Below are 17,351 nucleotides of genomic sequence, written 5' to 3' on the forward strand. Positions count from 1 at the left end.
AGGGGGGTGCTCCCTTTGCTTTTTCCTGAAGTCCACAATCATCTCCTTTGTTTTGTTGACGTTGAGTGTGAGGTTATTTTCCTGACACCACACTCCGACGGCCCTGACCACCTAGGCCGTCTCGTCGTTGTTGGTAATCAAGCCTACCACTGTAGTGTCGTCCACAAACTTGATGATTGAGTTGGAGATGTGCATGGCCACGCAGTCGTGGGTGAACAGGGAGTACAGGAGAGGGCTCAGAACGCACCCTTGTGGGGCCCCAGTGTTGAGGATCAGCGGGGTGGAGATGTTGTTATCTACCCTCACCACCTGGGGGCGCGTCAGGAAGTCCAGTACCCAGTTGCACAGGGCAGGGTCGAGTCCCAGGGTCTCGAGCTTGATGACGAGTTTGGAGGGTACTATGGTGTTAAATGCTGAGCTGTAGTCGATGAACAGCATTCTCACGTAGGTATTCCTCTTGTCCAGATGGGTTAGGGCAGTGTGGTTGTGATTGCGTCGTCTGTGGACCTATTGGGGTGGTAAGCAAATTGGAGTGGGTCTAGGGTGTCAGGTAGGGTGGAGGTGATATGGTCCTTGACTAGTCTCTCAAAGCACTTCATGATGACGGAAGTGAGTGCTACGGGGCGGTAGTCGTTTAGCTCAGTTACCTTAGCTTTCTTGGGAACAGGAACAATGGTGGCCCTCTTGAAGCATGTGGGAACAGTAGACTGGGATAAGGATTGATTGACTATGTCCATAAACACAGCCAGCTGGTCTGCGCATGCTCTGAGGACGCGGCTGGGGATGCCGTCTGGGCCTGCAGCCTTGCGAGGGTTAACACGTTTAAATGTCTTACTCACGTTGGCTGCAGTGAAGGAGAGTCCGCAGGTTTTGGTAGCGGGCCATGTCAGTGGCACTGTATTGTCCTCAAAGCGGGCAAAAAAGTTATTTAGTCTGTCTGGGAGAAAGACATCCTGGTCCGCGACAGGGTTGGTTTTCTTTTTGTAATCCGTGATTGACTGTAGACCCTGCCACATACCTCTTGTGTCTGAGCTGTTGAATTGCGACTCTACTTTGTCTCTATACTGACGCTTAGCTTGTTTGATTGCCTAGCTTAGGGAATAGCTACACTGTTTGTATTCGGTCATGTTTCCGGTCAACTTGCCCTGGTTAAAAGCAGTGTTTTGCGCGAAATTCGTGCGAATGCTGCCATCAATCCACGGTCTCTGGTTTGGGAATGTTTTAATCGTTGCTGTGGGTATAACATCGTCAAAGCACTTTCTCATGAACTCGCTCACCGAATCAGCGTATTCGTCAATGTTGTTGCTGGAGGCAATGCGGAACACATCCCAATCCACGTGATCGAAGCAGTCTTGAAGTGTGAAATCAGATTGGTCAGACCAGCGTTGAACAGACCTGAGCGCGGGAGCTTCTTGTTTTAGTCTCTGTCTATAGGCTGGAAGCAACAAAATGGAGACGTGGTCAGCTTTTCCGAAAGGAGGGCGGGGGAGGGCCTTATATGCACCGCGGAAGTTAGAATAACAATGACCCAGGGTTTACCAGCGCAATCGATTTGCTGATAGAATTTAGGGAGACTTGTTTTGAGATTAGCCTTTTTAAAATCCCCAGCTACAATGAATGCAGCCTCAGGATATGTGGTTTCCAGTTTACATAGAGTCTAATAAAGTTTGTTCAGGGCCATCGATGTGTCTGCTTGGGGGGGAATATATACGGCTGTAATTATAATCGAAGATAATTCCCTTGGTAGATAATGCGGTCGACATTTGATTGTGAGGAATTCTAAGTCAGGTGAACAGAAGGACTTGAGTTCCTGTATGTTGTTGTGATCACACCACGTCTCGTTAATCATAAGGCATACCGCCCCTCTTCTTTCCAGAAAGATGCTTGTTTCTGTCGGCGCGATGCGTGAAGAAACCAGCTGGCTGCACCGACTCCAATAGAGTCCCTCGAGTGAGCCATGTTTCCGTGAAGCAAAGAACGTTACAGTCTCTGATGTCTCTCTGGAATGCTACCCTTGCTCGGATTTCATCAACCTTGTTGTCAAGAGACTGGACATTGGCGAGTAGTATGCTAGGGAGTGGTGCGCGATGTGACCATCTCTGGAGCCTGACCTGAAGACCACTTCGTTTGCCCATTTTACGACGTCGTTGTTTTGGGTAGCCGGCTGGGATCCGATCCATTGTCCTGGGTGGACGGCAGAACATAGGATCCGCTTCGGGAAAGTCATATTCCTGGTCGTAATGATAGTGAGTTGACGTTGTTCTTATATTCAGTAGTTCCTCCCGACTGTATATAATAAAACCTAAGATTTCCTGGGGTACCAATGTAAGCAATAACACGTAAAATAAATACTGCATAGTTTCCTAGGAACGCGAAGCCGGAAGTAGTCCCCCACGGGGTTCAAATCCCGTGGGGGACCAGTATTAAGAAAACTAGGAAAATGAATACAGTCACTACTGTAAGTTGCTTTAGATAAGAGTGTCTGCTTAGTGACTAAAATGTAAATAATTATGAGGTTTTAGTCACCTCATGAAATATGACCAAGGAGCAGTACTGTCGTGTGTCCTTTATGAGAGTGGGAGATTATATAATTTTGCATTGTAGAAATCATCAGGTTCAACAGTTATTTTGGTTGCATGGAGTATGTCTATCTGAGTATAATTTCTGACATTCGACAACATGATATAGGGAATATCTCAACCATTTGACATATTCTGCTCAACCATCTTCATAATCCATAATTAGTAAGCCTATATAAATAATTAGATGTGATATGCCAATAGACTCAATCAGTTCATTAGTATCGCCCTTAGTGAAGCAAGACTTTTCCTCCCCATTAATTATGCCCTTAAATGATTTAGTTGCCAATATTTGGTGCTATGGGAAGTCCAATCGTGTAAAGGTCCATATATGGTCATTCCAGACATCACCCATCTTTATCATGCCCATATATGGCTGAGTGGCACCTCCTCTTCCTTAGTTCCTCCCTGGGAGTGCTTCCACTCAGATTCCACACAGCGTGATGCCAGTCCAGGTCAGTATTCGCGTGACAAACTCGACGCTCTTCCATAGTGTGATGGGCATTATGATCTGTGGTGCAGTTGATTCTCTAGATGGTAGATTATATTTTGAATTGAGTTCAGTATTTAGATCCACACACAGTGGTTCCAGTGAAGGATTAAGAATCATTGAGTCAGTGTGCATTAGGCTAGTACTGCATGGTGATGGAGGAGGGGCTTTGCAATGGCGTAGTCAACCATCAGTTAAGGATGGGGTTGCCTTGGTGATGAGATGAGGCTGTCAGCAGGGCCCACCCCCTGTCTGAGGGTAAAGCTCCAGGTGTAATCTTGGCTGGAGGTCAAAAGTGATGGTCTTTATCATGCCTTTCAGTGAGTCCTCCCGGGAGAGGTTGTGTAGTGGGTAAACTTTAGTTCCCATGATAGACAAGTGCCTGACTTTGCACTGTTTACATGGCCTTGGGTACATGGCGACATTAATACGTTGTAGATATTGTGTGCGTGTTGTGAATAACTTCAGACAGTCATGTCGAGTTGTGTCTTTTTGGAACCTACAAGTACAGCATTTCCTTGTAATGTGAAAGACTTATCCACCAGGGACGTTTGTCCTTCAAACAGTAGAGCTGCATGCATTCTTGAGATAGACATGTATATTATTGAGTAAATGAGTGTATATGAGGAGGAAAAAAGGGTAATTGAAAGGTCAAAAGGATGAGAAAGCAGAAATTGTCCTCATCGCTAATGGTCAACTGGTAATATATATATATATATATATATATATAGAGAGAGAGAGAGAGAGAGAGAGAGAGAGAGAGGAAAATAATGCCATAATGTGACCACTCAAATTCATAGAAAGAGCTATGGATGCAAGGACTGACCATCCATGGTATCAAAATAATATTTGTAACCAATGTTTACTTTGTTTATGACCATATAACAATCTTCCCAAAATGTATGTAGCAACTGCAGATTGTCCCTTTAAAGGGTGAGGACGGGAGGAAATGGGGAGGGAGGGGAGAATACTGTGCACACCCCATGGTTGGGTAATCCCATAGAAATGAATGAAGAGATTATAATCCCTGAAATCCTAATTCTACATGCAATAGAAAAGGCTGTAACTAGACATAGCGTTTAATGTTATAATCTGATGGTCAACCTTTTAATTGAGCTATTTTGTAATATCATTATTTATTCCATAGTAATTTCAAATAACTTTTTGACGGAGATGATCTATCGGAATTATACAGTATGGTTTGCTATCTGAGATGGTGTGAGGACAGCTGGGGACAGACGGTGTGCGTGAGCTAGAGAGAGACTGAGGGGGAGAGAGAAAGAGTTAGAGTACGAAAATTAAAGGGGAATGAAATGAAAGAATGGGAACAATAAATTGGAAGCTGTATCTGACCTCATCCCTCCTCCCTCTCTTTCACACTCCCTCTCTTCTACCTCTCTTTTACTCTCTACCTCTCTGCCAAGCAGCAGGTCACATTTAATAATTCATCTAGAGAAAATTAAAACTTCATGGGTATTAAATTACTGAGCAGAAGTTGATGCACTAACCTTATTTTCTCCAGATGAGAATATATGGAAATATAGAAGCTTTGCAGGAGAGAAATTCTCACTAATCTGGCAGGCTGTGTTTTACCAGAGGGAGGCCATCTTGGAAGGGGAATCTCATTGTCTGTGTTGTTGTACAGTAGTAGCTGTAAGGGAAGGTTAGGAGTCCTGCTCTTCACCTCGACATGTGTCCCTACTCTCTCTGTACCTATTCTCTCCTATTCTATCTGGTATTTTATGTTGCTTTTATACCTTGAGGTATCTATCTGAGAATAACGTGCCTAGATGTGATAGCTTTGTGAAGTTAGAATGTCTCGCTGTCAAGTCTTATCCAACTTCTTATCCTTACGAGAGGGATTTCACGTGTGAAAAAAGTACCCAAAAGTATAGATACCTTAATAGAAAGTTACTCCCTGTAAAAGTGAAAGTCACCAAGTAAAATACTACTTGAGTAAAAGTCTAAAAGTATTTGGTTCTAAATATACTTAAGAATCAAAAGTAAATGTAACTGCTAAAATATACTTAAGTACCAAAAGCAAAAGTATGAATAATTTCAAATTCCTTATATTAAGCAATGCAGATGGCACCATGTTCTTGTTTTTTAAATGTACGGAAAGCCAGGTGCACACAATTTACAAACGATGCATTTGTGTTTAGTGAGGGATAATGTAAAAAGTACAATATTTTCTAGTAAAGTAAAAGTCAAAAATATAAATAATAAAGTACAGATGCTCCAAAAAACGACTTAAGTAGTACTTTAAAGTATTTTTTACTTAAGTACTTTACACCTCTTGATTCAATTCCGCACACACACCAGTGGCACATGACTACGTTAGCTCATGCGATAGGAGTCAGTCTCGTTCATCATGGCTCTGGCGAGACAACATCAGCACTAATAAACAAGCACTGCTACACCTCATTTAGCTTTTCCAGCTGTGTCTGTGTAAGTGTGTAAATTGTGTGCTCTGCTGTAACTCCATCCATGGTGTTGTGAGCTGACATCTCCCCAGAGAGCTTTCTGCCTTCAGCTGGAACAGAACCAAGCCCCAGCTGTGTGTGTGTGTGTGTGTGTGTGTGTGTGTGTGTGTGTGTGTGTGTGTGTGTGTGTGTGTGTGTGTGTGTGTGTGTGTGTGTGTGTGTGTGTGTGTGTGTGTGTGTGTGTGTGTGTGTGTGTGTGTGTTTCTTTGTAGGCACTGTACAAGAGGGCAGTATAAGGGTGCTTCTCTCGTGTTCTCTCTCTTTCTGCTTCTCTCTTTCGGTCTCTGTCCTCTCTCTCACTCTTTTTCTCTTTCGTTCTCTCTGTCTCTGTAACCAGACATATGGCTAATGTCACATACAGAGGAGGAAAGGAGAGAGTTCCAGATCTCAGACACCTTCCCCCAGAGAGACAACATCTGGAGTCCACCTGCTGCTGTGCCGTCTTCCTCCTTCCCCCTCTCTCTCTCTCGCTCTCTATAGCCCTCAGAAAACAGGCACGTTAACATCAGTTAGCCACAGTATGCAGAACGTCTTCTTCTAGGCTGACACAGTGGTGGATTTACACCGGGTTTGGTGAATGGAGTCATTTAAAACAAACGCCCTAATCAATCTGTCTTTGTCATTGATATGTGAGGCCTAGATGCAATTTCTAACATTGCAGTGGCAATCAATGGTTTTCCATTTTCTCCCACTGAAGTGGTGTTTGTGTGTGTTCCTAGAAGGTTGTGTTTGTTGTGGAATGATTTCTAATTGAAGGCAGACTTGTTAGAAATGTGGGTTAAGTCCTGTAGTAGGGCATTTTGTCTGTGACCCCCTAGCCGTAAAATGGCTTACACTTACTCCTTCAGACTACTAGCCCTAGATGTACACAATCTGTTAGTACTGTGTTTGGGTTTAGAACAGCTCTGACCCTAAATTAGACTCAAATATCTTTTGCACTGTTACAGAGTGCGTGTGTTTGGGTAAAGGGGTGGGGGAGGGTGTGTGTGTGCGTTCAGCCCCTCTCTGTTGTCCCATGCAGTGTATACTCTACATTGTGTGTATTCTGGTAGCGGGAGCTCAGCTCTCTACTCTCCCTCGTTCTCTCTGACCTGGTTTTGACTAATTGATTTTGGCTGAGAGTTCATTAACCCTTCATTGCTCTTACTACCACCACCAATACCACTGTAGAAGGGGGGTCAGGAAAGGGTTAACACGTGTGTGGGTCGTTCCATCTGATTTCAATCACTTTTTGACCGCACCCCTTTCTATACATTTTGGCCCATGGTCGAAGTGGTCAGAAAGGGACATTTTGGGCCTAACTGCCAAAACATTTAGGAGATAGAGGTGCTAAAAGTTGACCCATTTGTAATATCCACCCTACCATCAGACATCCATATCTTTATCAATGGAAAAAGATAAATGGTTCAGTTTGACAACATTGTAAAGCTTACAGACAGGGTTGTCAAACTATTTTATAATTTCTTGAAAAAAATGTTTGAAATGTATATATTTTTTAACCTAAGGTAAATGATCAAAAAATTTGTAAACTCAGATTTGGTATTAATTTTGCGTTTGTTGTAGCTTAGACTCTATTTTACATCATCTGAGGTAATTGTGTTGTGCCCGCCATCGGTTGAGATACAGCATTATCTTGAATACAGGGTGGGTGTCATTTCAATCCTATTTCATAGAATGGAGAAATCCCTTCAGACCACTGCAATTTAGTGGGTACATCATAAAAATTGAATTGACATTTTAACTTCCAGCTACTGCACAAATATGGCCACCAGTCTACCCACCAATGAACATCAACTTAAATGCAATAACAATTTATATTCCCATTCAATTCAACATTCTCTGATGCGTAGACCTCCAACCATCTTTGTGCTACCAGTTGAAAGTTGAAATGTCTATTTTATTCAAATGTATGTACATTTATCAGCCAAAACATGACACCCACCCTGTATTCAAGAGCACGCTGTCTCAACTGATGGTGGGCACAACACAAACAACTATAGATCTGTCATTCTCATTGAAAGTGAGTCTAAGAATGGGTAGATCGTTTCTGTGCGCGCTATTTCTATACTTCATGTTCTTATGTTTATTTTTTTTTGTCTTTTACTTTCGGTTTTGTACATCAGCTGAAAATACAATATTTTATGTTATAGAAGATATATTTCACAGCGGTTTGGATGGCACAATGATTTTCTACACTATACTTGCTTGTTTTATCACATAAACGGAAATTAGGCAAACTATTAGAATTTTAGCAACCAGGAAGTGGTGGAGCATAGTGCACCTTTAAGGCTTTAAACCATCATAACTATTATTCGGAAATTAGAACTCTCTGCCTGGAAAGAGTTAACCACACTGCTAACCTTATGCTAACAGTACCTTAAATGAAGACTAAAAAGCACATTTTTGCTTTCAAGAATTTCTACGATAAAACCCATTTTGACTTTGCGGCTGTCGTAACTAGTGACAACCCTTTCCAAGCACGAGTGCAGTTTACACACCCGAAAAATATCAGATTACTTTAATGCACAATATTTGGGAGTTTATGATTTTTTTCGAGCTCTTTTCTCTTTTGCTATATTCGTTGACAGTCTATCTCTAGTCATGCTTTTAAAAGTTTAGAAATCTCACAGTATTAACTTTGTGGTAGCTTTCTTTTACGTCTGCTACGTTACTGCAGATATGGTAATCTGACCTATCCGATTGGCCAGTGGTAGGCCTATAGTGCACTTGATTTTCTCCCCTTGGGCCCGCCGGGATGGCAGTTTGTACCTTCAGAAATATGGTTCAAAATGGGAACATGTCGCCAACCCAGCGTGCAGGGGAGCTGAATCGGGCGCACCTACCGCCAACAGGGTGCAAGGTTTATCGTTGTTTTTTACAGAAATGTTGCCGATCGACTAGGATTGCCTTGGAGATCGACCAGTCGATCACAATCAACTGTTGGAACCACTGCATTGCATGGTTGCAACATAGCGGTGAGTGGCGGCCTTACAGATGGAATCGCTTAAGCAATTTTTTTTTAGGTCTTATGAAGGTATTAAAAAAGAAAGAAAATAAAACAAAAGAAGGAACCATTTACCCCTTCAGACCTGGGTAATGGAACAAAAGTAAAAAATGAGAATAGATATGCAAATATGGCCATCAAACCTCAATAAGACATTCTGGTTGCCACTTCACTTGGTCACACACCAGGGTTCTTATCCTAACTACATTCTCACTCTTTCCCCTCTCGCTTATCCCCCATTGTCTTTACCCTCAAGCCATATTTTTACCTCCTACCTGAACATCCTGTCTGTCAATCTCATCCGTTATCCTTTTGGTAGCGAGTGATTGACAATAAAAATCTACTCAATGCAAGTCACACCTTTTTTAACTTTAAAGGGATATTTTGGGGGTTTGGGAATTAAGCCGAAGTTGCTGACTAGTATTAGCGCAATGACTAAAAGTCTATGGGACTTCCAGTCATTGCGCTAACGCTAGTTAGTGTTGGCTCACAAACCCACCTCTAACTTCCTTCATACTGGATGCAGAGACTTACAAATGGTGTCCACTATTTCATCTGACTCTGGGGAAGTAGATAATGGGCTTCTTTGCTAAAATCCCAAAGTATTAATTTAAAGCTTTAGACACACAATGGAGATTTTGTGTCCTGAAATGTAGTTAGTGATTTTTCAAGGAGATTGTCAGTCAAAAAACATACGATATGAGCTGTGCCGTGAACTTACCCATACAACATTCTAAATAATGGGACCTCTGATACTGTACCTTGAGATTGCATTGTGTGTAACGCAGGTATCACGCTATAACCAAATCATTTGTTTAACTGAAGTTACACTTGAAGGTACACATCATCACAATCATAAATCAAGAATGTGTACAACGTATATATGTAAGAATATGTAACGATTACAGCAATTTCAACTGTTTATAAATGATTGTCCTCATTTACCTTTATGGTGACTTTGAGGTTCTTAAGTATCGTTAGGATTACACATTTAGTTTTGTTTGGGGCTGATGAAAAAGCAGATAGTTTGTGTATACTATGTGCGTCCTTTTGGAGCAGGTGATTTCTTGGAGCATTGCTATATTGCTGGGATATCAAGACAGCGGTGAGGTTATTATTATTTATTTTGTACCTTTTATTTAACCAGGGAAAACCCATTGAGACCAGTCTCATTTACAAGGTTACAGATAAAATGACAAAAAGTGCAGTTCTCCTTCACAATATTCCTCATCAAAGTTCCGAACTGACCATTCGAGATCAGAGTCAAGCCTCAAAGTAACCCACTGGTCATTCCATGCGCTAGGGGCACAATAACTAAAAGTAATCTTTCTGGATTCTGTGGAGACCCATGGAACCTCTACAACCAGCCAGTGTTGAGAGTGAGATTGACGGTGGCTGGATTTCCAATTAAGAAGTGAGGTGAGGTGAGGTAGTATGGGAGTTTCTAGAAAACTGCTTTATATAAAAATAGCAGCCAATGTTGGACTCTTCTGGCAGTCAGAGACTCCCAGCCAACAGAGCTATATAAAAGGCAATGATGTGTACAACAAAATTGTCTCCAGTGATAAAATGCAGGGCTTTTTATAGGTTTGATAAGAGTATTACAGCCTTTCAAATTCCAAGAGCGAATAGCTAGCGTTGCCATTGTAAAAAAAAAAAATCAATATAAATATGAATGATGTCTCCAGCCCCCCCTCCACGGTTCCCCCCACCCTGCACCATCATTACAGGGTTGCAGCATAACAGTGAGTGGCAGCCTTACATATGGAATCTCTTAAGCAGCATATTTCTTTTTAGATCTTGAAGGTATTTGAAAAATAACAATCGTTAAACATAATATAAGGAACCATTTATCAGAACTTTCAACAAGTTTTCAGAGTTGATGAGTACGGGTGGGTAATAAAGGGAAAGGAATGGAAAACAGGAGGCTAAAGAAAACAGAAACTCAAGCCTAAACAGTCATATAGGATGGCTGTAGGAGCAATAACCCGGGATCCATTATTCTCATTATTAGCAATTGTAACGGCTTTCACCGGAAGAAGAGGAATCGTCAGACCAAAATTCAGCAGGATACGTGTTCATCTTTATTATACGTAACTGAACACTGAATACAAAAATAATAACAAAAGGAAAATCCGAAACAGTTCAGCAAGGTGAAACAAACACTAAACAGAAATACAACTACCCACAACTAAAAGTGGAAAAACAGACTACCTAAGTATGGTTCCCAATCAGAGACAACGATAGACAGCCTGTCCCTGATTGAGAACCATACCCGGACGAAACTTAGAAATACAAAAACCTAGACGTACAAACATAGAATGCCCACCCAAATCACACCCTGACCAAACAACAATAGAAACATACAAAGCAATCTACGGTCAGGGCGTGACAGCAATAAGGTTTAAATGACCTTAAAACATGTTTAGGTCATTTTGTATAAAGCATTTTTGTGCTCTATGCTATGTAAAACAATACAAAATTAAAGCACAGTACAAGAAACGCAGTCTAATGTTCACAATAATTAATCGTGGGCTGTAGCCCAAGTCTTCCCTGGGAAATAAATTCAGTAGCGTAAAAGGAGGTGGACAGCCATAAAAACATGTTGTGTGTTTTTTAAAGGAATTGTGCGGTAGCTCATATGGGACTGGCCATCTATCCTTGACGGTAGTACAATAAAATATTAGGGGAATAGCTTTCAATTTATATTGCCACATTTAGCCCATATAGGGATGCAATACACTGTATCCACACAAGCAAGCAGAACCAGTCTGTACGACACTTAAAAATATTGCCCATTGTTAACTAATTGGCACGGTGTCATTATTGTATAGGCAATATAATAATAGCGAAGTCCAATTTTCAGCAATAATATGCAATTGGGAGGGTGTCCTTATCATTGTCTTATGCTGAGGACAGCACCATAGCCATAGGCAGGCTGCATGATTGGGTATGGATAGCATATCTCAGTATTGAGCCTGTCAAATTAGCGTTAGCCTAGATCTGTCGGATCGCCTCCTTGTGTGTTGGGCTTCATGTGCTTCTCAAAGAAGTCTTGAGCCTCCTTGGGAGTGGAAAACATGTGTGTTGTATTCTGGAAGATCAAGATGAGTTTTGTCGGGTGGATGAAGCCGCATCTCAGGTTTAGCTTGCGTAGCTGAGATCTCACCTAGCTGTAGGTCGCCCTCTGTGTCAGCAACTCGGCACTCAGATCTGGGTAGATGCTGAACCTCTTCTCAGCATAGGTCAGAGGCCCCGATTCTGCTGCGAGGCAAACAATTTGCTGCTTGACTACAAAACTGTGGATCCGTACAATCATACACCGGGATCCGTTGCAGTGCACAATGTTTATCAGTGGCATGGGACCCAGCTTATTATATACATCTTAATAAATAAGGCTACCACGCTGCATGGAAAGAATCTGACTGAAATTATCACTGAAGTGTGAAGTGAGAGGTGTGAAAACTCTTGAGCCTAACAATGAAAGGAGAGGTTCACAGCCCCCCCCCCCTTCCCCACTGCAGAGGCCTTTGATGCCTCCTCCATCTGTGCAGAGAAGATATCCTCCTCAGAATCCCCAAAATACAACAGCCACAGAACAGACAGACAGGGACTTGCCAACTACATTAGCTACCTAGCTGAGATTTTCTACAAGGTATCTTCCTCACGAAAAAAGGTTCTCCCAAGTGGGTGTGACACCTATTCCCGTTGCCTGATGCACTGCTGCTTGGAATCCACCTGGCGATCCGTTCACCGTCTGCCCTGGCCTGTCTCCCCGTCTGGTACAGGTACCCCCAACACACTCCCCCTCTCTCCAGAGCTTTCGCTCGCCTCCAGCACACATGCATTGTTGGGGCGAGTGACTCTGAACTTACAATGGCTAGCCCCAAGTTGTTATATTTTCTCTTGTGTTTTATGCTATTTGCCTTAAGACTCCTGCATGCTTTGTTGACTGGGAACTTGTTTGTTTACCTAACCGTGGGACAGTCTGTTTGTTCCCACACTCGGGACTCTGACTCTCTATTGGTTTCACAGACTCTTGGCCTCCCATTCTATTCTAACCACCTATCGCCGGCTTTGTATTCATGTTACCTGATGAAATTGCTTTACAATATGATCTTGTTGCCATCTAATGCACATTCAAATGTTATAAATCAACACTGCAGAGCTCCCCCTGTCCTCTGCCATGCCCTGATTATAATACTGCTGATTTATACCTGGAAATGTGCATATACAACCTGGCTCATCTACAGTTGCTAGCCCCAATTCTGATTTGTGCTCTGATATCTGCTTCACTGATTTCTGCTCTCTTCCAAATGTGGTGGAGTGGCAATCTTTACCAAGGAACACCTTTGGTGCTTGGTTGTCTCCACCAAGTCTGTCCCCACACAGTTTGATTTGTTGGTTTTACACATTAAACTGTCAAATAACTATTTGTTGACTGTTGCTGGGTGTTATCGGCCATCATCAGCACCGGCCTGTACCCTAAGCTCCCTCCTGGGCCCTTAAACTAAGTCTGAATTTGCCCTTCTAGGTGACCTAAACTGGGACATGCTTAATCCACCTGACCAAGTCCTAAAGTAATGGGACTCCCTAAATCTTTCTCAGATTATTACCAATCCCACAAGTTATGACTCCAAACACCCAGAAAAGGCTACTCTCCTTGACATTATCCTTACAAATAATCCTGATAGGTATCAGTCTGGTGTTTTCTGTAATGACCTTAGTGATCACTATTTTTACAGCCTGTGTTCGTAATGGCTGCTCAGTGAAACGCTTGCTAAAGAAACTTTTATGCGCAAGCCTTCCTTCATGACCTGGCCTCTGTAAATTGTTATAGAATCAGCTTGATCCACACTGTCGAAGAAGCTTGGACCTTCCTTAAATGTACACATACATGTTATTCAATCATTGCACCCACACTGCTCACGTGCGTCAGTGAGTGTCTGCGTAGCCAGGAGCTAAAATAGAGTTTGGTTGTATTTGTGACGCTCAATGCGCTGCAAGTTCTGCCTCTCCCATCTCCTCATTTGTTTTTAGAAGCATATACCCACATGGTTGATTGAAAGATTAACTGAGGTCCACACTCCAGTCAGTTGTGGTAATTTACCGTAAAGTTTGTTGCCAACCACCATATAAAGTTCAAATAAGAAGAAGCCTGAAGGAAAGAGGAGAATATACTAGAAACAAACTCGGTTGACCGGTTATCTGTGGATTAATTGTCGGAGTAAATGTTTAATGCTTTTCGATCTGTCCCCAAAGTAATATAATTGGTTCAGAGTTTGTTTTGATATTTCTACCTGTGTGTCCTGATCCCGTCTAGTGTGGGTGGACAAAATCAACTTGTGCGCGTGTGGTCTGGTCAGCATGTTACTCCATCTCCAAGAATTCCATTTGGCAAATCACTCGGCGCACACATACTCAGGCTGACTGGCTCTCGTTCAGGCAAATTAGAAATAAGTGCACTCAGGGTATCTGGAAGGCCAAAGTTACTTATTTTAAGCAATTTTAAGTCCGTACAACATTTACTCATCTCCCACCCCTTCTAATGCGACTGTATCCGATGCTCCTCCCTCTTTTTCCCCTGCCCCGCTACAAAGTTTCTCCCTGCAGGTAGTCACTGAGTCCAGGTGCTAAAGGAGCTCCTTAAAATTGACCCCAAAAAAACCTCTGGGTCAGATGGTTTAGTCCCTCCTTTAAAGTTGCTGCCCCTATCATCGCCAAGCCTATCTCTGACCTTTTTACCCGGTCTCTCCTCTCTGGGGAGGTTCCCATTGCTTGGAAGGCAGCCACGGTGCGTCCTTTATTTAAAGGGTCAAGCTGATCCTAAATGTTGTAAGCCAATTTCTATTTTCCCCTGTTTATCAAAAGTGTTGGAAAAACTTGTCGATGATCAACTGACTGTCTTTCTTGATGTTTATAGTATTCTCTCGGGTATGCAGCCTGGTTTCCGCTCAGGTTATGGATGTGTTACTGCAACATTAAGGGTCCTAAATAATGTCACCATTGCCCTTGATTCTAAGCAATGTTGTGCTGCTATTTTTATTGACTTGGCCAAAGCTTATGATACAGTAGACCATTCCATTCCATTCCTGTGTATTGGTTTCTCTAAGGGGTCTTTGGCCTGGTTTGCTCACTACCTCTCTAAAAGAGTGCAGTGTATAAAGTCAGAACATCTGCTGTCTCAGCCATTGCCTGTCACCTAGGGAGTACCCCAAGGCTCGATCCTTGGCCCCACACTCTTTTCAATTTACATCAACAGCATAGCTCAAGCAGTAGGAAGCTCTCTCTTTCATTTATGTGCAGATGATACAGTCTTATACTCAGCTGGCCCCTCCCGGATTTTGGGTTAAAAATTCTACAACAAAGCTTTCTTAGTGTCCAATAAGCTTTCTCTGCCCTTAACCTTGTTCTGAACACCTCCAAAACCAACATCATGTGGTTTTGTAAGGAGAATGCCCCTCTCCCCACTGGTGTGATTACTACCTCTGAGGGTTTAGAGCTTGAGGTAGTCACCTCATACAAGTACTTGGGAGTATGGCTAGACATTACACTATCCTTCTCTCAGCACATATCAAGGCTGCTCCTCATAGGACACATCACTCTATACTTCTATACTACTCTGTCACACTGGTCATCTCTGTATACCCATTGTAAGATTCACTGGTTGATTCCCCCTTATCTGCCAGTCATATTCTGTTAAAGGTCCCCAAAGCACACACATCCCTAGGTCGCTCCTCTTTTCAGTTTGCTGCAGCTAGCGACTGGAACGAGCTGCAAAAAAAACTAAAACTAGACATTTTTATCTCCATCTCTTCATTCAAAGACTCAATCATGGACACTTACTGACTGTTTTGGCTGTTTCGTGTGATGTATTGTTGTCTCTACCATCTTGCCCTTTGTGCTGTTCTCTGTAACCCATAAATGTTTGTACCATGTTGTGCTGCTGCCATGTGGTGTTTCTACCATGTTGTTGTCATGTTGTGTTGTTTTCATGTGTTGCTGCCATGCTATGTTGTTGTCTTAGGTCTCTCTCTTTATGTAGTGTTGTGGTGTCTCTTGTTGTCATGTGTGTTTTGTCCCAGCCCTCATCCCCGCAGGAGGCTTTTTGCCTTCTGGTAGGCCGTCATTGTAAATAAGAATTTGTTCTTAACTGTCTTGCCTATTTAAATCAAGGCTAAAAATTATATATTTTTTGAAACCTTATCCTGCCCGCCCAAACTGTTCATAGAAAAGATTGCTCATGAGGTTGCCCACTTCCACACCAGTTTCAAGTCGTGTGACCCGTACATTGAATTTAAGGGAATGGTTTTCAAAAGATTCTGTTTTATTTTTTAGAAAATCTTTGGAGGGAGTTGAAAGTCTGTGTTGCCCAGCAACAGCCCCAAAACATCACTGCTCTAGAGGAGATCTGCATGGAGGAATGGGCCAAAATACCAGCAACAGGTTGTGAAAACCTTGTGAAGACTTACAGAAATGTTTGACCTCTGTCATTGCCAACAAAGGGTACATAACAAAGTATTGAGAAACTTTTGTTATTGACCAAATACTTATTTTCCACCATAATTTGCAAATAAATTCATTAAAAATCCTACAATGTGATTTTTCTGGAAAAGAAAATCTAATTTTGTCTGTCATAGTTGAAGTGTACCTATGATGAAAATTACAGGCCTCTCTCATCTTTTTAAGTGGGAGGACTTGCACAATTGGTGGCTGACTAAATTGGTGGGAAGTATATGGGGCTTTGGTGACAAAACAGTTGGCACTGTGATAGACTGCATCCAATTTGCTGAGTAGAGTGTTGCAGGCTATTTTATAAATGACATCGCCGAAGTCAAGGATCGGTAGGATAGTCAGTTTTACGAGGGTATGTTTGGCAGCGTGAGTGAAATATGCTTTGTTGCGAAATAGGAAGCTGATTCTAGATTAAATTTTTGATTGGAGATGCTAAATGTGAGTCTGGAAGGAGAGTTTACAGTCTAACCAGACACCTAGGTATTTGGTGTTGTCCACGTATTCTAAGTCAGAACCTTCCAGAGTAGTGATGCTGGACGAGCGGGCAGGTATGGGCAGCGATCGGTTGAAGAGCATGCATTTAGTTTTACTTGCATTTAAGAGCAGTTTGAGGCCACGGAAGGCACATATTAGGATATGTCACATTAACCTCACATAGTGGCTCACTTTCAACACCTGACGGATCTTTTTGAGATTGCAGAATGAAATAGCACTGTGACATTGACAATGGTTCATCTTATTTATTGGAAAGCCGCTGCATTATGTGATTACTGGTTTGTAAATACAGAGCACAGCCATGCAGAGAACCATGCACAGAATGCAACTTCCTCCACCCGGAAATGTGTTTGCTTGAGACATCAATAATAATTTGGTCTATTGTATTGTCTGTTTTTAGTTGGATTCTGTGTTGAATTGAAACAATAGCTGTTGATTACTTTGCAGATGCTATATGTGCCTAAAACGCATCATTGGTGATATATGAGTAATAAAGTATATTTACATTTAATTTGCTCTGTAAACCTACCCTTTAGAATGACTTCGATGGCAACAGTGAATTTATTTCATTTTGAAGTAGAAGTCTCTCAACAGTCATTCTCACGGTAGCACATTGGTAATAGCCAGTGACAAACATCATAACTAAGCTGGGCTTGGTTAAAACCCTGGACGGGGGACCGAAAGGTAGCTGTCGATAGATACATTCTCCAGTAGGAGGTGCTGCTAAGCCCCCCAAAAAATTCTGATAGTAGATATAACATTGAGGATCTGATGATGTTTTCAAG

The 17,351-nt window shown here is 42.2% G+C and overlaps 1 protein-coding gene across 6 annotated transcripts in view; it reads left to right on the top strand.

The window, feature by feature from the left end:
• Window positions 1-17,351, top strand: part of LOC118369749 (C-terminal-binding protein 2) — a 110,798-nt gene that overhangs the window by 70,999 nt on the left and 22,448 nt on the right. The gene's annotated exons all lie outside the window — the stretch shown is intronic.

This window comes from Oncorhynchus keta, chromosome 36 (assembly GCF_023373465.1).
Source record: "Oncorhynchus keta strain PuntledgeMale-10-30-2019 chromosome 36, Oket_V2, whole genome shotgun sequence".
NCBI lineage: Eukaryota > Metazoa > Chordata > Actinopteri > Salmoniformes > Salmonidae > Oncorhynchus > Oncorhynchus keta.